Below are 24,234 nucleotides of genomic sequence, written 5' to 3'. Positions count from 1 at the left end.
TTGCAGTGTGTATATAGCGGGGGATCTGTGAGGGGATTTGTATAGTGGGGGGATCTGCAGTGTGTATATAGAGGGGGATCTGTGAGCGGATTTGTACAGTGTAATAGTGGGGTGATCTGCAGTGTGTATATAAAGGGGGATTTGTAGAGTGTATATAGTGGGGGACCTGTGAGGGGATTTGCAGTGTATACACATGGGGATCTGTGAGGGAATTTGCAGAGTGTATATAGTGGGAGGGACTGAGAGGATTTGCAGTGTGTTAATAGTGGGGGGATCTGTGAGGGGATTTGCAGAGTGTATATAGAGGGGATTTGCAGTGTATATATAGTGGGGGATCTTTGAAGGGAATTGGAGTGTGTATATAGCAGGGGATCTGTGAGGTGATTTGTACAGTGTATATAGAGGGGGATCTGTGAGGGGATTTGTAGTGTATATAGTGGGGGATCTGCAGAGTGTATATAGTGGGAGGGACTGAGGGGATTTTCAGTGTGTTAATAGTGGGGGTATCTATGAGGGGATTTGCAGTGTATATAGAGGGGGATCTGTGAGGGGATTTGCATATTGTATATAGTGGGAGGTCTGTGGTGGGAGTCTGCAGTGTAAATAGTGGGTGTTCTGTGGTGGGCATCACTGGAGTTTAGGAGTTTATATAGTAGGAGGTCTATGTCACGATTTGCAGATTGTTTCTAGTGGAGGAGCCACTGGGATGATTTTTCTACTTATTTTCTACTATAAAATGGTGCCTGACACCCCCAACAGATGTGAACTGAGCAGCCCAGTGCTCTCCTAATATCCTTCACATGCATGAGAGTAGTTTCAGGGTATGTGCACACGTCAGGATTTTTAGCGTTTTTTTTTGCGGATTTTCGCTATAAATCCGGTAAAAAAATGCTAACATTATGCATCCTATCTTTTAGAATGCATTCCGCATTTTTTGTGCAGATGTTAGCGTTTTTTTTCCGCAAAAAAAACGCATTCCGCAAAAAATCTGGACATGCTCTATCTTTTTCCGGATTTTTTGCGGATTTCCTATCAAAAAGGTCATTCAGGGGAAGAAAAAAAAAACGCAAAAAATCAGCGCAAAAAACGCGCAAATTCCGCAAGAAATCCGCGCGAAAAAAGCACGCGGATTTCTGGCAGAATACTCAGGATTTTGTCAGGAAAAAATCCTGACGTGTGCACATACCCTCAAGCTCAGTTTATTTCCAGGAGTCATTTTTTTATCTGATGAAGGGAATCCCCTAAGCGTGTAATCGTTTTTAGACAATGAAATATTTTGCTTTTATACATAAAGCGCTGGATTCTTTTTTTTTTACTCTATTTTTTTACCTATAAGATTAACACTATTCACTCACTAAAGTCCAGACAACTGGTATGTAAATGTCAAAAATGTTTGCACAAAACACACATAGTTGCACAAAAATTATTTCGATATTTTGTCATTTCACTCAAACCTTGTCACTTTTTTTGAAAAGAGAAGCCATGGCCTAGCACATGTCGACAGATTAATAATAATTTATGCTTTGAAAGGGCAGAAATATCCTCCAGGTCATGACTCTCGCACACAGCCAAAATGATGCGCCAATTCATTAAGACTTGTGCTTCGTAATAAATTTGGTGCATCTTACTGTGGTGGATGTTTTATCTTGGATGGTGTATAAAATCCAAGTCTTGATAAATTCCTCCAATCAACAATAAAGGATGTTCTTTTAGGGTTTCCAAAATATGAAGTTATCACCGATTTATACCCCAAACTATTAAGAGAACCCATGTCTTGGAAGGATTGCCAATGTGCATGTTCAACTTCCTCTCCATTCACTGTCATTAGGATTGCCAGACAAACAGTGCAGTGGGCAGCTACTGATAACCTGGTGCCCCTGTGCAAGAAATGTGTCTAGGACACCCTCTTTTTATCGTGACAAAGCTATATTAATATAGCCACACACATATACAGTCATGGCCAAAAGTATTGACACCTCTGCAATTCTGTCAGATAATACTCATTTTCTTCCTGAAAATGATTGCAAACACAAGTTATTTGCTATTATTATCTTCATTTAATTTGTCTTAAATGAAAAAACACAAAAGAGAATGAAGCAAAAAGCAAAACATTGATCATTTCACACAAAACTCCAAAAATGGGCCAGACAAAAGTATTGGCACCCTCAGTCTAATACTTGGTTGCACAACCTTTAGCCAAAATAACTGCGACCAACCACTTCCGGTAACCATCAATGAGTTTCTTACAATGCTCTGCTGGAATTTTAGACCATTCTTCTTTGGCAAACTGCTCCAGGTCTCTAATATTTGAAGGGTGCCTTCTCCAAACTGCCATTTTTAGATCTCTCCACAGGTGTTCTATGGGATTCAGGTCTGGACTCATTGCTGGCCACCTTAGAAGTCTCCAGTGCTTTCTCTCAAACCATTTTCTAGTGCTTTTTGAAGTGTGTTTTGGGTCATTGTCCTGCTGGAAGACCCATGACCTCTGAGGGAGACCCCGCTTTCTCACACTGGGCCCTACATTATGCTGCAAAATTTGTTGGTAGTCTTCAGACTTCATAATGCCATGCACACGGTCAAGCAGTCCAGTGCTAGAGGCAGCAAAGCAACCCCAAAACATCAGGGAACCTCCGCAATGTTTGACTGTAGGGGCCGTGTTCTTTTCTTTGAATGCCTCTTTTTTTCTCCTGTAAACTCTGTGTTGATGCCTTTGCCCAAAAAGCTCTACTTTTGTCTCATCTGACCAGAGAACATTCTTTCAAAACGTTTAAGGCTTTTCAGGTAAGATTTGGTAAACTCCAGCCTGGCTTTTTTATGTCTCTGGGTAAGAAGTGGGGTCTTCCTGGGTCTCCTACCATACAGTCCCTTTTCATTCAGATGCCGACGGATAGTACCGGTTGACACTGTTGTACCCTCGGACTGCAGGGCAGCTTGAACTTGTTTGGACGTTAGTCGAGGTTCTTTATCCAACATCCGCACAATCTTGCGTTGAAATCTCTTGTCAATTTTTCTTTTCCATCCACATCTAGGGAGGTTAGCCACAGTGCCATGGGCTTTAAACTTCTTGATGACACTGCGCACGGTAGACACAGGAACATTCAGGTCTTTGGAGATGGATTTGTAGCCTTGAGATTGCTCATGCTTCCTCACAATTTGGTTTCTCAAGTCCTCAGACAGTTCTTTGGATTGCTTTCTTTTCTCCATCCTCAATGTGGTACACACAAGGACAGAGGTTGAGTCAACTTTAATCCATGTCAACTGGCTGCAAGTGTGATTTAGTTATTGCCAACACCTGTTTGGTGCCACAGGTAAGTTACAGTTGCTGTTAATTACGCAAATTAGAGAAGCATCACATGATTTTTCGAACAGTGCCAATACTTTTGTCCACCCTTTTTTATGTTTGGTGTGGAATTATATCCAATTTGGCTTTGGGACAATTCTTTTTGTGTTTTTTCATTTAAGACAAATTAAATTAAGATAATAATGCCAAATAATTTATGTTTGCAATCATTTTCAGGAAGAAAATGAGTATTATCTGACAGAATTGCAGGGGTGTCAATACTTTTGGCCATGACTGTATATTCAGTCTTTTTGGATCCTACTTCGGCACCTGTTTCCCCAGAAGTGCTGTGTTTATTAGCAAATGTGAGAATGCAGCCTAAGGGATTTCGCAAATAACGTTATCACTCCAAATCACAGTAAAGATGCAGAAATAATATTTACATCCAGGTACTTATCGCTGATGTCTCTTCAGATTAGAGTCGTTTTCTGCAGTTTTTTCTCCATCTGGTCAAATCTTTATGTCAACCCAGCCACGACTCGTCACGATGATCACCGGAGTCCTAAAAATAACAAATGGGACACTCGTGGATTTCTGCGGATCAGGGAGTTGTGATGCAGTGACCCCTGTAATAGGTAGGGGGCGCTGCATGGTCTCCCCAGTATACGCACAGAGGCGTATTGAGGCTGTGAGAGTGCATGGCAGTTGCATGCATGGATGTGATTATGTGACAAAGTCCGGCATTGTGGTGAATGGCCGATATATGTGTCGCAGAGGAGGGGACTCTGCGCTGCCAGCCTAAAGCGATATGGTGTTCTGGGACCTGTAGTCCTACAAGTATAGTGTTGTAAAATAGTCATGGGAGGTTTGGCAGGGCTAGTTATGAGATGGGCGGGACAAACTAGCCACACACCCAAACTCCCACTCAGGGGAGTTGTTCAAGGTATATAATGTGACCAGGGTGTGGGTCACATGGAGTGCCTGTGTATGGTCGCTGTGAGTGACCTGTGTGAGCCTGTGTTGGAAGACCTGGGAGGAGGCTTCCTGAATAGCACATGGTGGGGCTTCAGACCTGGTGGCCTGGGTAATGGACGGTCCCGGCTGGGGATGGACGTCCTGAATAGTACCCCGACTGGCCACCTGTGTGATCCTGGGTGTTGGGAGGTCCTGGGAGTAGGACCGGATCCCTGAATAGCACGAGGTGAGGACCGGGATCTGTAGAGCCAGTGTCAGCTACTGTGTGGGGAAGCTACAGTCCTTCGGTGGGTCTGGACTGACTATGTTTGCCGACCAGGCAAGTTGGTGGTCCCCGTTTGGCAGTTTTCCCGGAAGAGTCAGGACTGACAAGGAGTCAGCAGGTGGAGCAGGAGCTACCAGAAGGTACCATAGTCTGTTGGTGATAATTGCTTGCTATGGTATATGAACTGTGTGGTAACCCACGGCAACTGGTCAGGAGGACCAGAGTGTTTAGTTGCTGCAACCTGTGTGATATGAACTGTGGTAACCCACAGCAACTGGTCAGAGGAGGACCAGCGTGATTAGTTGCTGCAACCTGTTAATGTGGAGATAATGAGTTAAACCATATTTTGCTGTGCATATTTCTGTGGTTTATGATGCCATAATAAACCATGTGGACTGTTTTGTTTGGAAAAAACCGTGCCCGTGTACGTGAATCCAGTGCTAAGCGAGTGTCCCCCAATACACTCAGTAAGAGCAATCTTACAGAGTATATTGTTTGTTTGTTATTTTCATATTTTTTACAGATGACCCTGGCTTCGGGGATCAAAGTGACAAGTGATGGTGAGTATGTAATCTATGTTATATGTACTGTATGTGTATATGTAATGTATGAACGTATTGTATGTAGTATGTATGTTGTATGCATGTAGTATGTATGTTTGTGTTTTTGTTTTTTTTTGTTTGTTTTTTTACATTCAACACATTAGCCGAATGATGGGACTACTACTGTCTCATCACTGGCTAATGTGTCAATCACTGTCATTGTAGCAGGCATAGCCCGATGGGACTTGTAGTCCCATCGGACGGTGCCTGCACACACACACACAACCCCCGTGAGGCCCGCACAGACCCCCCACGATCACGCACAGACCCCGCCCGCACACACAGACCCGCAGTCTCCGCCCACGCACTGCCCACACTCCATTATAGTGTATCATTGCACTATGGGAACTTCCGATTCCGGTATTCGATATCGTAAAAGTATCGGAACTCCGATACAGCGAATATCGGCCAATACCCGATATTTGCAGTATCAGAATGCTCAACACTGGTGATAAGCAGCACTGTGCCCCCGATTAACAATAATTTCCGCCACCCAATTAATATAAATTATTGAGTCTGTGACTCTCCCCAATTAACTTTACGGTCATGTGCACACACTATATTTTTGTCGCAGAAAATATGCAAAGTTTTACAGTACAAGCAAAGTGAATGAGATCCCTGAAGTTTCATGCACAAGCTGCTTATTTTTCTCGTTCGCCTCATTGGGGGACACAGGACCATGGGTTATGCTGCTGTCACTAGGAGGCTGACACTAAGCTGAGACAAAAAAAGGTTAGCTCCTCCCCTGCAGTATACACCCTCATGCTGGCTTCCAGAGACCCAGTTCAAGCTTAGTGTCCGTAGGAGGCACACTGTTTTTTCAATTTTTCCCTTTTTAACTTCCTATCCGAACGAAGGGGGCGACGGATTCTTTCAAGGTCCGATCTCCCCCGAAACAGCAACAGGCGAGCACGGGAGTTTCACCTCACCGTATCCTCTCCTGCGGCGAGGGAGCCACTGCCTGAGCTGACCTTTTTTGGGCGACGGTTTTTTCCCCTAAAAGGGCGCCGATCTCCCCACTTTATTCAGACGAGCACTGGGTTTTACCTCCAGTATCCTTCTCTGCAGCCAGGCTTTTTATTGCCGGACATCTGCCCTGTCCACCAGGTTTTACCCTCGGCTGTACAGAGGCTCTATTTCTGTGGTGTCCGTGCAGACCACACTGCATCACCAATGCTCTTCGTGATTCAGGTGGTGGACGGTTCCTCTCCACCCCCCTGTCTGGGGCTGGTGGATAGAGGCTTCCCAACCCCTGAACTGTCCCTGCCGCCTAAGGCACCTCTCACCTCCTCGGGGTAAGTGTCTCATGGGGGATGGGGGGGGGTCGCCGGTCTTGCGGTCCGGAGGCTCCTCCTGGGTAGAGCACATAGTGGCCTGAAGCTTCCCCTGTTTTTTGGCACTTTGCGCCGCGCGCCGGGCCGAAGCCGCAAATTTAGTCCCCGGCTTCGGCCTAGCCGCTGGACGCTGCCGATAGGCTCCGCCCCCCGCTGCGCGTCATCGGCGGCGCCGCCCCCCGGTCCTGGCGCTTCTCACAGCCTCCGAGATCTCTCTCCTGATCTCGGCGGCCATCTTGGTCCCTCACTGCACGCCGCAGCTCAGCCTCTGCCGCAGCGTCCAAGTGTCAGCGCCCACGTGCAGCCGGTTTCATCTCTGGCAACACAGTTTGCCCTCTCTGGAACGGGACACAGGACCAGGGTAAGGAGACCTCGTCAGCTCTCCTCTGCAGCGTCGCCCTCGGCTTCCCCACAATTATAGACCCTGTGATCTAATTTTTTGCATTAGAATCATGTCCCAGTCAAGGTCCAAAAACTCCTCTAAGGTGCATACGACCTTTTTTTCTGCGTGTACCACCTGCCAGGCCCCACTTCCTAGGCCTCAAAGTTCTCCCCTCTGCTCTGCCTGCGATGCTCCATGTGCCCAGGAGCCCTCCACCGCCACCGACTCCGGCGTACCTAGTCCCCCCCCCCCCCCGTGGGTTGCCTCACTTTCACAGTCCGTGGATTTTTTAGCCAACGCCATCAAATCCATTCAAAATCCTCCCGGGGAACGGGGCAATCCGTTACAGGTGTTAAGAGATCCCTCCATAGCAGGGGAATCGTCGGCCAGCAGGGGCCGCTCTCCACTTAAAGAGGCACGGTCATCCAGAAAACGGATCCGTACTACCTCTCCTGAGCGTTCACCTCGCCACTCAGACTCTGGCAGCTCCGCCTCTCGCTCACCCTCTTTGAGGGCTCGCAGCGTTCACGACTCTGAGCATGAGTCCGAAGTATCATTGGACCCGGAGGCTCCGGAGTTCAGAGCTATGGTTGACTCCCTCATTGTAGCAGTCAATCACGCGCTTAAGGTGGATGATGACTCTAATTCCGCTCCGGAACACGCGGTCTCTTTTACCAGAGCCAAGCGTTCCCACAAATCTTTTGCCTCTCACCCAGCTTTTCTAGATATAGTCAAGCGACACAGGGAGCGTCCAGATAAGCGTTTCTCGGGTAAGAAGGATCTGGTATCAAAGTATCCCTTCTCAGCAGATCTCGTGAAAGACTGGACGGATCCCCCTATAGTAGATCCTCCGGTCTCGCGCCTGGCCTCTAAAACGCTACTTTCAGTCCCGGACGGCGCTTCAATTAAGAGTCCCACTGAACGCCAGCTAGACTCTCTAGCTCGCTCAGTGTATGAGGCCTCAGGCTCTTCCCTGTCCCCCTCCTTCGCCGCGGCTTGGGTGACCAAGGCAATGGTCTCCTGGGCGGATGCTCTAGCGAAATCCATTCATGAACAGGACCTCCCGTCTGAGATGGCGGACCTGGCTAAGCAGTTAGCCATGGCTAGTGATTACGTGATGTACGCATCCCTCGACGCGGCGAATTGCGCAGCCTCGGCGGCTTCTAACGCCATCGCTATTAGAAGGGCTCTTTGGCTCAGAGAGTGGCGCGCAGACTCCTCCTCTAAAAAATCTCTGATCTCTCTCCCTTTTCAAAGCGGGCGCCTTTTCGGCGAAAAGCTTGACCAGCTTATTTCCGACGCCACGGGGAGCAAGTTCCTTCCCCAACAGAGGCCCAAGGCGGCTTTCCAGCGCCAGCCTTATTTTCGCTTTCGGCCCTTTCGTACCAGCCCAGCCTGGTCCAATCCTACCGGTCTTCCCAGATCGGACCGATCCGCTCGCACAGACAGAGACACTCGCCCCTCCTTCAGGCCGATCCCTTCCTGGCGCGGAAAACCTAGGCAGCCCAGAACCCGAGGTTCCAGACCTCCCAGATTCCCGACTCAATGACTCGGGAACGGCGCCAGTCGATACCACCAGAGTAGGCGGTCGTCTACTCCTTTTTCAGCAGGCCTGGCTCTCCGTCGTTCACGACGAATGGGTCAGGGATCTGGTATCGTCTGGCTACAAAATAGAGTTCTCCTCTCCTCCTCCAACTCGGTTTTTCCCCTCTCGTCTTCCCAGTTCGGGAGCTCAGTCTCGCGCCCTTCTTTGCGCCATTCACGCTCTTCGCCAGAGCGGGGTCATTGTTCCGGTCCCGGAACATGAGAGGTTCAAAGGTTTCTACTCAAACCTCTTCGTTGTGCCAAAGAAGGACGGAAAAGTGCGCCCCATTTTGGATCTGAAACTCCTGAACAAGTGCGTAAGAGTCTGGCACTTCAGGATGGAATCGCTCAGATCGGTCATCTCTTCGATGGAAAGAGGGGAATTCTTGGCCTCGATAGGCATCCTTGATGTCTATCTTCACATCCCGATTTTCCCGCCTCATCAAAGGTTCCTCCGCTTTGCCGTTCTGGAGGACCACTTCCAGTTCACGGCCTTACCCTTCGGTCTTGCCACAGCGCCCAGGGTATTCACCAAGGTCATGGCGGCTGTCATGGCCATCCTTCATTCTCGAGGAGTCGTCGTGTTACCTTACTTAGACGATCTCCTCATAAAGGGCCCGTCCTTCCAAGCCTGCGAGTCAAGCGTCCACATTACCCTGGATTCTCTTTGGCGCCTGGGCTGGCTGATCAACTTGGACAAGTCCTCTCCCGTTCCTGCCCATCGGATCTCCTTTCTGGGAATGATCCTGGACACTTCAAGGGGGCTGGTCTTGCTTCCTCGGTCCAAGGCCCAAGCGCTCCAACAGGGAGCCCGAACGCTATGCCATCCTCGTCCGCGAACCATTCGGTTCGCCATGAAGATCCTGGGAAAGATGGTTGCATCAATCGAAGCGGTTCCCTTTGCTCAACTCCATCTCCGTCCCTTGCAACAGGCTCTGCTGGACAACTGGGACAGGAGTCTCTCATCTCTCGACCGCTCTTGCCCCCTGCCCCCGCGGGTCAGACAATCTCTCGTATGGTGGACCCTAGGCCCATCGCTTCTCCAGGGGAAGTCCTTCCTCCCGATCCGCTGGTTAGTGGTAACCACCGATGCCAGTCTTCTCGGCTGGGGGGCAGTGTTTCTTCAGCACTCTGCCCAGGGCCGTTGGACAGTTCGGGAATCCAGGCTCCCCATCAACATCCTGGAGATTCGTGCTATCAGACTGGCTCTGAGTCGTTTTCACGCTCTGCTCGCGGGTCACCCAATAAGGGTCCAATCGGACAACGTCACGGCGGTGGCTTACATCAACCACCAGGGGGGTACCCGCAGCAGGGCAGCGATGCAGGAAGTCTCTCATCCTTCGTTGGGCCGAAACCAACCATTCCATCATCTCTGCGGTGCACATTCCGGGAGTCGAGAACTGGGCGGCGGACTTCCTGAGCCGCCAGGGCCTTGCCTCGGGGGAGTGGGAACTCCACCCAGAGGTTTTTCATCAGATCTGTCTTCGCTGGGGGACCCCGGACGTGGATCTGATGGCGTCCAGATTGAACGCCAAGGTCCACAACTTCATTGCACGTTCTCGGGATCCCCAGGCCATAGGAGTAGACGCGCTGATTTCTCCATGGCATCAGTTTCAGCTCCCATACGTGTTTCCACCCCTTCCCTTACTGCCGAAGGTGATCCGAAAGATCAAGACGGAGGGAGTTCCGGTCATTCTGGTCGCCCCAGACTGGCCTCGTCGCGCTTGGTACGCGGAACTCGTTCAGCTCGTAGCCGACGTTCCCTTGCGGTTACCAGACCGCCCAGACCTGCTTCGCCAAGGTCCGATCTACCACCAGAGCTCAGGGGCCCTACGTTTAATGGCATGGCTGTTGAAACCTGGATTCTAACTCACGCCGATTTCTCTCAGCAGGTCATTCCCACCATGTTAAGTGCTCGCAAGGCGTCTTCCGCCTCCATTTACCACCGCGTCTGGAAATCTTTCTTCTCATGGTGCAGGCTCCGAGGGCACCCTCCGCTCGTTTTCTCGATCCCGCGCATCCTGAGTTTCCTTCAGTCTGGTCTGGACTCCGGCTTGGCCCTGAGTTCCCTCAAAGGTCAGATCTCAGCGTTGTCCGTGCTGTTCCAGCGTAGGATCGCCGCCAACCTTCAGGTCAAGACCTTCATCCAGGGAGTCTCCCATGTGGTTCCTCCCTTCAGGATGCCGTTAGAGACCTGGGATCTCAACTTGGTCCTGGGGGTTCTTCAGGAACCTCCGTTCGAACCCCTTCAAGACGTTCCGCTCTCTGTCCTCTCATGGAAGGTCGCCTTCCTGGTTGCGGTGACGTCCATCAGAAGGGTTTCAGAGCTCGCCGCTTTATCCTGCCGGGCACCTTTCCTTGCCTTTCATCAGGACAAAGTAGTCCTACGTCCTTCCCCGGAGTTTCTTCCGAAGGTGGTCTCATCTTTTCACCTTAACGAGGACATCATCCTTCCCTCCTTTTGCCCGCAGCCCAAACATAGGGTCGAGAAGGCTCTCCATTCTCTGGACGTGGTACGGGCTCTCAGGAGGTACATTTCCAGAACGGCTCATTTCAGAAAAACGGACGCCCTTTTCGTGCTCCCGGAGGGTCACAGAAAGGGTTTGGCTGTGTCTAAATCCACGATAGCCAGATGGATCCGATCCGCTATCCAGGAATCCTATCGGGTCAGGGGCAGTCCTATCCCGGCGGGGATCAGAGCTCACTCCACTCGGTCGATGGGTGCTTCCTGGGCCATCCGGCACCAGGCAACAGCGGAGCAGGTTTGCAAGGCCGCAACGTGGTCCAGCCTGCATACTTTCACAAAGCATTACAATGTCCACATTCACTCCTCTGCGGACGCGGCCCTTGGCAGGCGTATCCTGCAGGCAGCCGTTGCGCATTTGTAGTCAGATGGTACATGGAGTTATTTGGTTGTATTGTTTCCCTCCCAGGGACTGCTTTGGGACGTCCCATGGTCCTGTATCCCCCAATGAGGCGAAGGAGAAATAGGGATTTTTGTGTGTACTCACCGTAAAATCCTTTTCTCGGAGCCACTCATTGGGGGACACAGCACCCACCCTGGTAGCCTTACGGCTCGTTACCTTTTTTGGTCTTTGCCTGTTTGTTTGACATGTTATATTCTAATGTTACTTGATATATTGTTGTTATTGTCCTACTGCTTTTGCACTGAACTGGGTCTCTGGAAGCCAGCATGAGGGTGTATACTGCAGGGGAGGAGCTAACCTTTTTTTGTCTCAGCTTAGTGTCAGCCTCCTAGTGACAGCAGCATAACCCATGGTCCTGTGTCCCCCAATGAGTGGCTCGGAGAAAAGGATTTTACGGTGAGTACACACAAAAATCCCTATTTTTTCTTTGCACATTTGCAGCAGATTAAAATCTGCATAATGTCAATTCTTGCAGCGTATTTCACCCAATATTAATGAGAGGGAAAATATGCAACAAAAACGTGGCAAAGAAATATATTTTATGCAGCGTTCTTCCTGCCAACACATTAGGAGATGCAATAGAATTGTCTCTTGCAAATCCTGAGCATGTGCACATAGCCTTAGTCCCTTTGCTGTATCCCCCCTATTCAATTCACTATAAGGCTGTGTGCACATGTTGCTGATTTTTCGCATTTTTTTTAGCGTTTTTTCCCGATAAAAACGCTATAAAACTGCAAAAAAAACCAGCATACATTATGCATCCCATCATATTTAATGAATTGCGCAATTTTTGTGTACTTGATGCGTTTTTTTCCACGAAAAAAATGCAGCATGTTCATTAACCCCTTCATGGCCATGGGATTTTTCGTTTTTCCGTGTTCGTTTTTCACTCCCCTCCTTCCCAGAGCCATAACTTTTTTATTTTTCCGTCAATTTGGCCATGTGAGGGCTTATTTTTTGCGGGACGAGTTGTACTTTTGAATGACATCGTTGGTTTTAGCATGTCGTGTACTAGAAAACGGGAAAAAAATTCCAAGTGCGGTGAAATTGCAAAAAAAGTGCAGTCCCACACTTGTTTTTTGTTTGGCTTTTTTGCTAGGTTCACTAAATGCTAAAACTGACTTGACATTATGATTCTCCGGGTCAGTACGAGTTCGTAGACACCTAACATGACTAGGTTATTTTTTATCTAAGTGGTGAAAAAAAATTCCAAACTTTGCTAAAAAAAAAAAAAATTGCGCCATATTCCGATACCCGTAGCGTCTCCATTTTTCATGATCTGGGGTCGGTTGAGGGCTTATTTTTTGCGTGCCGAGATGACGTTTTTAATGATAGCATTTCGGTGCAGATACTTCTTTTGATCGCCCGTTATTGCATTTTAATGCAATGTCGCGGCGACCAAAAAAACGTAATTCTGGTGTTTCAAATTTTTTTCCCGCTACGCTGTTTAGCGATCAGGTTAATGCTTTTTTTAATTGATCGGGCGATTCTGAGCGCGGCGATACCAAATATGTGTAGATTTGATATTTTTTTTATTGATTTATTTTGATTGGGGCGAAAGGGGGGTGATTTAAACTCTTATATTTTTTTTTATTTTTTTCACATTTTTTTCAACTTTTTTTTTTTACATTTGGCATGCTTCAATAGTCTCCATGGGAGGCTAGAGGCAGGCACAACTCGATCCCCTCTGCTACATAGCAGCGATCTGCTGATCGCTGCTATGTAGCAGAAATGCAGGTGTGCTGTGAGCGCCGACCACAGGGTGGCGCTCACAGCCACCGGCGATCAGTAACCATAGAGGTCTCAAGGACCTCTATGGTTACAATGGAGACGCATCGCCGACCCCCGATCATGTGACGGGGGTCGGCGATGACGTCATTTCTGGCCGCCCGGCCGGAAGCGGTAGTTAAATGCCGCTGTCTGCATTTGACAGCGGCATTTAACTAGTTAATAGGTGCGGGCAGATCGCGATTCTGCCCGCGCCTATTACGGGCACATGTCAGCTGTTCAAAACAGCTGACATGTCCCGGCTTTGATGCGGGCTCACCGCGGAGCCCTGCATCAAAGCAGGGGATCTGAGCTTGGACGTACTATCCCGTCCAAGGTCAGAAAGGGGTTAATTTTGCGGATTTTTTGCGGATTTCCCACTATATAATGCATTGGGAAATATCTGGAAAAATCCGCAAAAAAAACGCGGTAAAAACGCATGCAGATTTCTTGCAGAAAATCTCAGGATTTTCTCAGGAAATTTCTGCAATAAATCCTGAACGTGTGCACATAGCCTAAGTTCTTGATAGTATCATAATAAATTTGGAGATGGGAGAAGACGTTATTAGGCACTTAACCCCTTTACCCCCAAGGGTGGTTTGTACGTTAATGACCGGGCCAATTTTTACAATTCTGACCACTGTCCCTTTATGAGGTTATAACTCTGGAACGCTTCAACGGATCCCAGTGATTCTGACATTGTTTTCTCGTGACATATTGTACTTCATGATAGTGGTAAAAATTCTTTGATAGTACCTGCGTTTATTTGTGAAAAAAACGGAAATTTGGCGAAAATTTCGCAATTTTCCAACTTTGAATTTTTATGCAATTAAATCACAGAGATATGTCACACAAAATACTTAATAAGTAATATTTCCCACATGTCTACTTTACATCAGCACAATTTTGAAACCAAAATTTTTTTTTGTTAGGGAGTTATAAGGGTTAAAAGTTGACCAGCAATTTCTCATTTTTACAACACCATTTTTTTTTTTAGGGACCACATCTCATTTGAAGTCATTTTGAGGGGTCTATATGATAGAAAATACCCATGTGTGACACCATTCTAAAAACTGCACCCCTCATGGTGCTCAAAACCATATTCAAGAAGTTTATTAGCCCTTCTGGTGCTTCACAGGAATTTTTGGAATGTTTAAATAAAAATGAACATTTAACTTTTTTTCACAAAAAATTTACTTCAGCTCCAATTTGTTTTATTTTACCAAGGGTAACAGGAGAAAACGGACCCCAAAAGTTGTTGTACAATTTGTCCTGAGTACACCGATACCCCATATGTGGGGGTAAACCACTGTTTGGGCGCATGGAAGTGAAGGAGCGCCATTTGACTTTTCAATGCAAAATTGACTGGAATCGAGATGGGACACCATGTTGCGTTTGGCGAGCCCCTGATGTGCCTAAACATTGAATCCCCCCACAAGTGACACCATTTTGGAAAGTAGACCCCCTAAGGAACTCATCTAGAGGTGTGGTGAGCACTTTGACCCACCAAGTGCTTCACAGAAGTTTATAATGCAGAGCCATAAAAATAAAACAAAAATTTGTTCCCACAAAAAATTTTTTAGCCCCCAGTTTTGTATTTTCCCGAGGATAACAGGAGAAATTGGACCCCAAAATTTGTTGCCCAATTTGTCCTGAGTGTGATTATACACATGGGAGGGCTCAGAAGGGAAGGAGCGCCATTTGGAATGCAGACTTAGCTGGAATGGTCTGCAGGTGTCACATTGCGTTTGCAGAGCCCCTAATGTACCTAAACAGTAGAAACCCCCCACAAGTGACCCCATATTGGAAACTAGACCCCCCAGGGAACTCATCTAGATGTGTTGTGAGAACTTTGAACCCCCAAGTGTTTCACTACAGTTTATAACGCAGAGCCGTGAAAATAAAAAATCTTTTTTTTTTCCCACAAAAATTATTTTTTAGCCCCCAGTTTTGTATTTTCCCAAAGGTAACAGGAGAAATTGGACCGCAAAAGTTGTCCTATTTGTCCTGAGTACGCTGATACCCCATATGTTGGGGTAAACCCCTGTTTGGGCACACCGGAGAGCTCGGAAGGGAAAGAGCACTGTTTTACTTTTTCAACTCAGAATTGGCTGGAATTGAGATCGGACGCCATGTCGTGTTTGGAGAGCCCCTGATGTGCCTAAACAGTGGAAACCCCCCAATTATAACTGAAACCCTAATCCAAACACACCCCTAACCCTAATCCCAACAGTAACCCTAACCACACCCCTAACCCTAATCCCAACCCTATTCCCAACTGTAAACGTAATCTAAACCCTAACCCTAACTGTAGCCCCAACCCTAACTGTAGCCCCAACCCTAACCCTAGCCCAAACCCTAACCCTAGCCCTAATGGCAAAATGGAAATAAATACATTTTTTTAATTTTTCCCTAACTAAGGGGGTGATGAAGGGGGGTTTGATTTACTTTTATAGCGAGTTTTTTAGCGGATTTTTATGATTGGCAGCCATCACACACTGAAAGACGCTTTTTATTGCAAAAAATATTTTTTGCGTTACCACATTTTGAGAGCTATAATTTTTCCATATTTTGGTCCACAGAGTCATGTGAGGTCTTGTTTTTTGCGGGACGAGTTGACGTTTTTATTGGTAACATTTTCGGTCACGTGACTTTTTTTGATCGCTTTTTATTCCGATTTTTGTGAGGAAGAATGACCAAAAACCAGCAATTCATGAATTTCTTTTGGGGGAGGCGTTTATACCGTTCCGCAATTGGTAAAATTGATAAAGCAGTTTTATTCTTCGGGTCAGTACGATTACAGCGTCACCTCATTTATATCATTTTTTTATGTTTTGGCGCTTTTATACAATAAAAACTATTTTACAGAAAAAATAATTATTTTTGCATCGTTTTATTCTTGACTATAACTTTTTTATTTTTTTGCTGATGATGCTGTATGGCGGCTCGTTTTTTGCGGGACAAGATGACGTTTTCAGCGGTACCATGGTTATTTATATCTGTCTTTTTGATCGCGTGTTATTCCACTTTTTGTTTGGCGGTATGATAATAAAGCGTTGTTTTTTGCCTCGTTTTTTTTTTTTCTTTTCTTACGGTGTTCACTGAAGGGGTTAACTAGTGGGCCAGTTTTATGGGCTGGGTCATTACAGACGCGGCGATACTAAATATGTACTTTTATTGTTTGTTTTTTTTATTTAGATGAAGAAATGTATTTATGGGAATATTTTTTTCTTTTTTTTTTTCATTATTTAGGAATATTTTTTTTTACACATTTGGAAATTTTTTTTTTTTTTTTTTGTCCCGGGGGGGACATCACAGATCAATGATCTGACAGTTTGCATAGCACTCTGTCAGATCACTGATCTGACTTACAGTGCTGCAGGCTTCACAGTGCCTGCTCTGAGCAGGCTCTGTGAAGCCACCTCCCTCCCTGCAGGACCCGGATCCGCGGCCATCTTGGATCCGGGGCTGGAGCAGGCAGGGAGGGAGGTAAGACCCTCGCAGCAATGCGATCACATCGCGTTGCTGCGGGGGGCTCAGGGAAGCCTCCCTATACCGCCGGCACATCGCGATCATCTTTGATCGCGGTGTGCCAGGGGTTAATGTGCCGGGAGCGGTCCGTGACCGCTCCTGGCACATAGTGCCGGATGTCAGCTGCGATAGGCAGCTGACACCCGGCCGCGATCGGCGGCGCTCCCCCCGTGAGCGCTGCCGATCGCATATGACGTACTATCCCGTCGGTGGTCATAGGGGCCCACCCCACCTCGACGGGATAGTACGTCTAATGTCAGAAAGGGGTTAAACATCCTCCGCTTCCAAATTCATTACAAGTCCCTGATAGCGCCTCCTCCTACATTTCAATCCATTATAAAGTGTCCTATGCACCTTACCTCCTCTTTCCCCACCCCCCCAATAAATTTTAAGCTCCTGATGGGACCATAATTGTGGGACGATATCAGGGAATAGCACCCTACTCCACCACCCAATTCATTTTTTACATCCATATCTAATGTCTTCCCAGCCTCCTCCAGTTCATAAGTCCCCCTTACTTCCATCCCAACATCCCTCATTGTCCTCTCCCCGCTCACATCATTGTCCCCTCCCCACACACAAACTCTCATTGTCCTCTCCCCCACCTCCATCACTGTGCTCTCCCCAGTATATTGGAAAAAAACACCTCTACCAGTGACTTGCCAGCACCTCTAACCTATTAAGATTACATGTAGTGACAGATTCCCTTAAAAGAGAACCTATCACCTTCACACATACTATAGTAAGGTAATTGTATATGTGAATAAATATGAAAAATTACCTTTGGAAGAATAATAACTATAATTATATGAATTCTGTTACGGGAGCCACCATCTTGGGATTGGCAGCTCAGTGTGATGAGACACACCTCCAGACTTCAGGCTTGTTGCTAAGGCTACGTTCTCACAATGAGATTTTGGTGTGTTTTTGACGCTGTATATTTTAGCGGTGTCAAAAATGTAGAGTCTTATAGTTCCAGCAAAGTGGATGGGATTTAAAGAAAGGGCCATTCAACGATTTGGGGGAGATTAACAAGGAGTGGACTGCTGCTGCAGTCATTCTTTCAAGAGGCACCACAGACAGACATATCCAGGAAAAGGGCTACAAGTGCCGTATTTCTTGTGTCAAGCCACTTATGACCAATAGACAACGCCAGAAGCACCTTACCTGGGCCAAGGAGAAAAAGAACTGGACTGTTGCTCAGTGGTCCAAGGTGTTGTTTTCAGATGAAAGTAAGTTTTGATTTTTTTGGGAAATCAAGGTCCCAGAGTCTGGAGGATGAGTGGAGAGGCACAAAATCCAAGCTGCTTGAGGTCTAGTGTGAAGTTTCCACAATCAGTGATGGTTTGATGAGCCATGTCATCTGCTGGTGTAGGTCCACTGTGTTTTGTAAAGACCAAAGTCAGCGCAGCCGTCTACAAGGAAATTTTAGAACACCTCATGCTTCCCTCTGCTGACAAGCTTTTTGGAGATCAAAATTTAATTCTCCCTCAGGACTTGGCACCCGTCCACACTGCCAAAAGTAACATTACCTGGTTTAAAGACAACATTATCACTGCTTGATTGGCAAGCAAACTGACATGACCTTAACCCCCATACAGAATCTATGGGGTATTGTCAAGAGGATGATGAGAGACACCAGACCCCACAATGTAGACGAGCCAAAGGCTGCTATGAAGGCAACTTGGGCTTCCATAACACCTCAGCAGTGCCACAGGCTGATCGCCTCCATGCCATGCAGCATTGATGCAGTAATTGATGCAAAAGGAGCCCCGACCAAGTATTGAGTGCATTTACTGAACATACATTTCAGAAGGCTAACATTTCGGATCTTTAAAGCATTTTCCATGCTGGTGTTATAAAGTATTCTAATTTACTTAGATAATGGCTTTTGGGTTTTCAGTGGCTGTAAGCCGTAATCCTTAAAGGGACTCTGTCACCCCATCCAGCCGTTATAAACTAAAAGAGCCACCTTGTGCAGTAGTAATGCTGCATTCTAACAAGGTGGCTTTTTTAGTTTTTGGTGCAGTTATTGCCAAAATAAAGCGTTTTATAATTTCGCCAAAATACCTTTCTTTAGACAGAGAGGCAGGTCTTAACCCCCCTGCTGGAAACGCCACACTGCCGTCACTCAAATCTTCTGGGGCGCCGCCCCCTCCGCTGTTTTCCCATGAAATCCGGCGACTGCGCTGTTTAGTACTGGCTGGTGCAGGCGCAGTGAGCTCTGGCCGTCTGACCTCACATGCAGTCTTGCAGACTGCGCCTGCACCAGCCAGTAAGTAATAAAGGTATTTTGGCGAAATTATAAAACGCTTTATTTTGGCAATAACTGCACCAAAAACTAAAAGAGCCACCTTGTTAGAATGCAGCATAACTGCTGCACAAGGTGGCTCTTTTAGTTTATAACGGCTGGAGGGGGTGACAGAGTCCCTTTAACATTAACAGAAATAGATCACTCTGTTTGTAATGACTCTATATAATGTATGAGTTTCACTTTTTGTATTGAAAAACTGAAATAAACTTTTTGATGATATTCTATGTCAGGAACATGATGTATTTGATTGTGTATTATCGCGCACACTGAGCTCTGGTACATCCAAGAGTGGAGAACAGACACCCACTGCAGATTCGACTCCCCCCCCCTCCTTCTTTTCTCCGCCTGTGTGTGTAACCCTAAACTCCTCATTTCCCCCCCTTCCTGAAGAATTTATATGGCTTCAAAGTGAAAGTACAAGTAGAAGCACATGGGGGAAAAAACCCAGGTTTCTTTGTCCTTGCAAATGTAAATATCATAGCACCGATTAATGATAGAAGTGGGACAAATACATTTTTGACATGGGCTTCGGTAAAACTATCAGCCAGTGAGTTTTCCAGGTTCTAGAACCAGCACAATGGATAAACAGATTACTACGGAACTGGGACCCCCAGCTACCCCATGTCTATACTTAAACGAATCCCTATGGCACTCTGAGCATAATGACACAGGTGTTGTCTTTCTACGAGGTTCCTACGCCAAGATATGTGGGATGATGAGTTTTCACAATGCTAAGACAGGGGAGTATCCAGCCTCTAAATGAGGTCACCACAGGGGAGGGCTTTGGTTTTAGGCTAGGAACTAAGTGAGAGAAGCTGCAGTCTTCACGTGTCTTTGTCTGGGGTCCTGCTGAGAGATGGATGATGCATCTGGATATATGCTCGTTCTCCCCCACAGCACATGGTCAGCCATCAGATGATATGACATAACGAAATGTAAGTGTTTTTCAACCTTAATCCCATTTTATTTGTAATTGTATTGTACATACGATAATTGTCTTCATTATAATATCTTTTTATACCTCTGTAAGCACTGCCTACCTTTTTTGGAGTAAAATATAAAATTTACTAGCTAGTCGCTCCTTGCTCTATAACGTATAGTCACGTCTTCTGAGTGAATTGCGCTGCTAATCTGGGTTGGCTCCGGGCCTATTAATAATTAAGTAATCGGAGCTGGTGGCAGCAAAATTTGTCCTCTGCAATTGGGAAGCTTTGTAGCGACCAGCGGCATTGATAATTATTGTTCCCGCCTGAGTGGGAGTAGTTATATTGCCCTTTTTGCAGTGTGCCCATTAGCCAGTACAAAGTTAGGCAGCCTTTCTGGCGACTATCCTAGGTGCAGTACCCGGTCTGATCTGAGGGTAAGGGGGCGCCAGAGAGCTGCAAGTCCCAAACCGGAAGTGGAATATAGATAAATCCCCTTCAGAAAGAACATGGGGCAACCAAATAACCTTGATTCATGACAAATTGGTGTGAGTGGTGGGGATGATAAAGGTATCCTCCCTGTGAACCGTGACATATTTGTGGCAGCGCGGTGGGATAATAGATCATTAGTGATCTGGTTTGAGCAATCATTCCTCTCACTAAAAACTTGGACAGTTCTTGCGAGGACTTGGCGCAAAAATGTTTTGGAGAACAAGCTCAGTGTTTACTAGTCTTGACACAAGTGTGTATACTTGCGATTACCCCCTCCCTTCTCTTCGCTTTTCTATCCTATCTGATGGCTGCAAAAGGAGAAGCCTGGTACACCTAGCAAAAGAGGGACACTCTTGTTGGAGTATGCACGTACCACGGCCTGGACCACATGGCAAAACCAAAGCTCAATTGGTCACGGAATTGGTGCAATTTGAAGTGGACCAAGCCAGGCCAGCACAAGCGAAAATGGTGCAGCAGCAGCAGGGGTGGATTAAGGGTAGCCAGGGCCCGGGCTGTTCAGACACTGTGGCCCCCCCCCCGGTCATGTGACGGGGGTCATGTGACGGGGGTCATGTGACGGGGGTCATGATATACCCGAACCAGATTATTCCAGAAAAATGGCCGGGCCCTACTCTACTGTAATCTATTAAATATTTGTTAGAATCTGCAATACAATTTAGGTATATTTTGACCAATAATATCACATACAGGGAACAAATACCACCGCACCATGACCAGACCACAAATTACAACCACAGTGATCGAATAATATCACATACAAGGAACAAATACCACTGCGCCATGACCAGACCACATATTACCACCACTTGGTGACCAAATATCACATACAAGGGACAAATGCCACAACACCATTTCCATATAGTAGATAAATAACTTGGCACTCAACTAAGTGGATAGTGATGATAAAGAAAATCAAAATTTATTACTTTGAGTAGCAGTCCAGCAAAATAAACGTTTCGGTCAAACATTAAGACCTTCTTCAGTAAACCGACTGCTGGTGTGATGGAGTATATGGGGCACTTACAGTATATATGTATAAAGGGTCCTATGATGAAGTTTTGTAGGACCTCAATGTTGGAAGCAAATATCCGAACAAAGGATCTGAATTTTCATCCACAATAATTATGTAGAAAAGGATATATGTAGAAGAGGAGCTAATATGGATGTCTAGAGAGGTAAGGGGCATAAGGATGATGCCGGAGAATGAGGTAACGGACGGTATCCAATAGATAGCATGAAATAAAGTAATCCTGGCCGAACTTCAGAGTAAAGAATAGGAGCAGCGGTAATCTAATGCATAAAGCATCATGAAGAAAATTCCAGAGAGGAATAGCGATGCAGGTCAGCTCCAGTATGTAATGGGCAGGAGGAGTACATCAACGCGGTATCCGCTGCTGGTTGAACCTATTCTTTACTCTGAAGTTCGGCCAGGATTACTTTATTTCATGCTATCTATTGGATACCGTCCGTTACCTCATTCTCTGGCATCATCCTTATGCCCCTTACCTCTCTAGACATCCATATTAGCTCCTCTTCTACATATATCCTTTTCTACATAATTATTGTGGATGAAAATTCAGATCCTTTGTTCGGATATTTGCTTCCAACATTGAGATCCTACAAAACTTCATCATAGGACCCTTTATACATATATAAGTGCCCCATATACTCCATCACACCAGCAGTCGGTTTACTGAAGAAGGTCTTAATGTTTGACCGAAACGTTTATTTTGCTGGACTGCTACTCAAAGTAATAAATTTTGATTTTCTTTATCATCACTATCCACTTAGTTGAGTGCCAAGTTATTTATCTACTATATGATTACTGGTGTGGGAAACCTCTCTTGAGCACCGACACAGCTGTGCCACGATATACTTTACTAACAACACCATTTCCAGACCACATATTACCACCACATAGTGACTGAATACTACAATACTGATCAGTAAAAAACAACAACACAATACTATCACCATAAGTGCCAGTATTCACAGGAGATCTGTACTTAGTATGCAGTGTCTGTGTAGAGGTAATACAGAGATCACTGGTGGTATTATACACAGGACCTCTATATAGTATACAGTGTATAGTATCAGTGTATAGGTAACACTGACTCACCAGTGACATCTCTAGGTGAAGTCCTTAATCTTTCATCCAGCACAGACCGCCATCATTTCTTCCAGCCAGGACTCGTTTCTGCAGGAAATAACAGTTATTTCGAGCTCCGCTTGCAGAACACATTACTTAATTTTTCACAACTTCTACATTACACCACATGAAGAAAAAAAGGCGATATAGTGTCACTCTGCACAGTAACAGGACCGACCCCCATTTAAAACAGTATACTCAAAAAATAAAATAAATACATCACTGCAGTAATAATATCCCTTAATTAGCCCCTATGGTAATAATATTCCACATCCTGGCCCCGTGTGTCTCATTCCTGGCTCCAGCCATATGTTCTCGCATCCTGCCCTCATGAGTATCCATTCTACCCCATATGATCTCCCCATCCTGCCCCATCTGTCTCCATCGTATCCATCCTGCCCCATGATCCAATCCTGCCCCATGTCTTTCATTCTGCCCCGTGTCTCCAATCATGCCCCGTGTCTACATTCTGCCCCTGCCTCCAGTCCTGCCCCCAGTGTGTCCAGCAATCTGCCCCAGTATGTCCAGCATATTGCCCCAGTGTCCAGCAATCTGCCCCAGTGTCTCCAGCATATTGCCCCCAGTGTGTCCAGCATTGCCCCCAGACAGTGTCCAGCAATCTGCCCCAGTGTGTCCAGCATATTACCCCCAGTGTGTCCAGCAATCTGCCCCAGTATGTCCAGCATATTGCCCCAGTGTGTCCAGCATATTGCCCCCAGACAGTGTGTCCAGCAATCTGCCCCAGTGTCTCCAGCAATCTGCCCCAGTGTCTCCAGCAATCTGCCCCAGTGTCTTCCAGCAATCTGCCCCAGTGTCTTCCAGCAATCTGCCCCAGTGTCCTCCAGCAATCTGCCCCAGTGTCCTCCAGCAATCTGCCCCAGTGTCCTCCAGCAATCTGCCCCAGTGTCCTCCAGCAATCTGCCCCAGTGTCCTCCAGCATTGCCCTCAGTGTGTCCACCGTTACAAAAAAAAAAAAGTCTCCTCACCTGTCCGCACTCCAGCGGTGAGCTCCCTCCAACAGAGCACACTCGCCGGCGACTGACAATGACGTCAGACGCCGGCGAAGTGTGCGCCTGCGGCCGACATCAGCCACCAGCCTCCAATTGGGTGGCGGCTGTTGTTAACTATTGACGTGCGGGCGCGCGCCCGCACGTCAATAGGAAACCGCCGCAGCGCCGGAAGGGGCCCGGTGAGCAGATGATAAGGGGCCAGATGCGGGCCCCCTCTCTCTGCCCACCGGGTACGGCGGGGGCACAAATGCCAGCGGCGGCTGCCGGCATTCACAGATGATTATCAGAGGGTCAATCTGCGGTAGCCCAGGGCCCCCCCAGACCACTGGGCCCTGGGCTACCGCCCATATTGACCCTCTGATAATCCGCCCCTGAGCAGCAGAGGTCCAACCACTGAATGCCGGCCCTACTTGCAACCAGGGCGGATTCGACCCCTACCTGCCGATGGCCTTGGAACAACTCCCCGAAGACGACCGTGATGGTAAGACCAAGTGAAAGTGGAGGCCCAGCGGGAGGGGGAGAGAGCCAAGAGGCAAGCAGAACAGGTGCACCAGCTGGAGTTAGCCCGACTCCAGGGGCCGAGGTCGTCCCAGTCCAGCGGCGAACCCAACAGCGCTCAGATACCTAAACCCTGGCCAGATCACTTTCCTGTGATGGAAAAGTACGGGGACTTGGACA

This window comes from Ranitomeya imitator, chromosome 2 (assembly GCF_032444005.1).
Source record: "Ranitomeya imitator isolate aRanImi1 chromosome 2, aRanImi1.pri, whole genome shotgun sequence".
Lineage (NCBI taxonomy): Eukaryota > Metazoa > Chordata > Amphibia > Anura > Dendrobatidae > Ranitomeya > Ranitomeya imitator.
Note: the sequence above shows the minus strand (reverse complement) of the source record.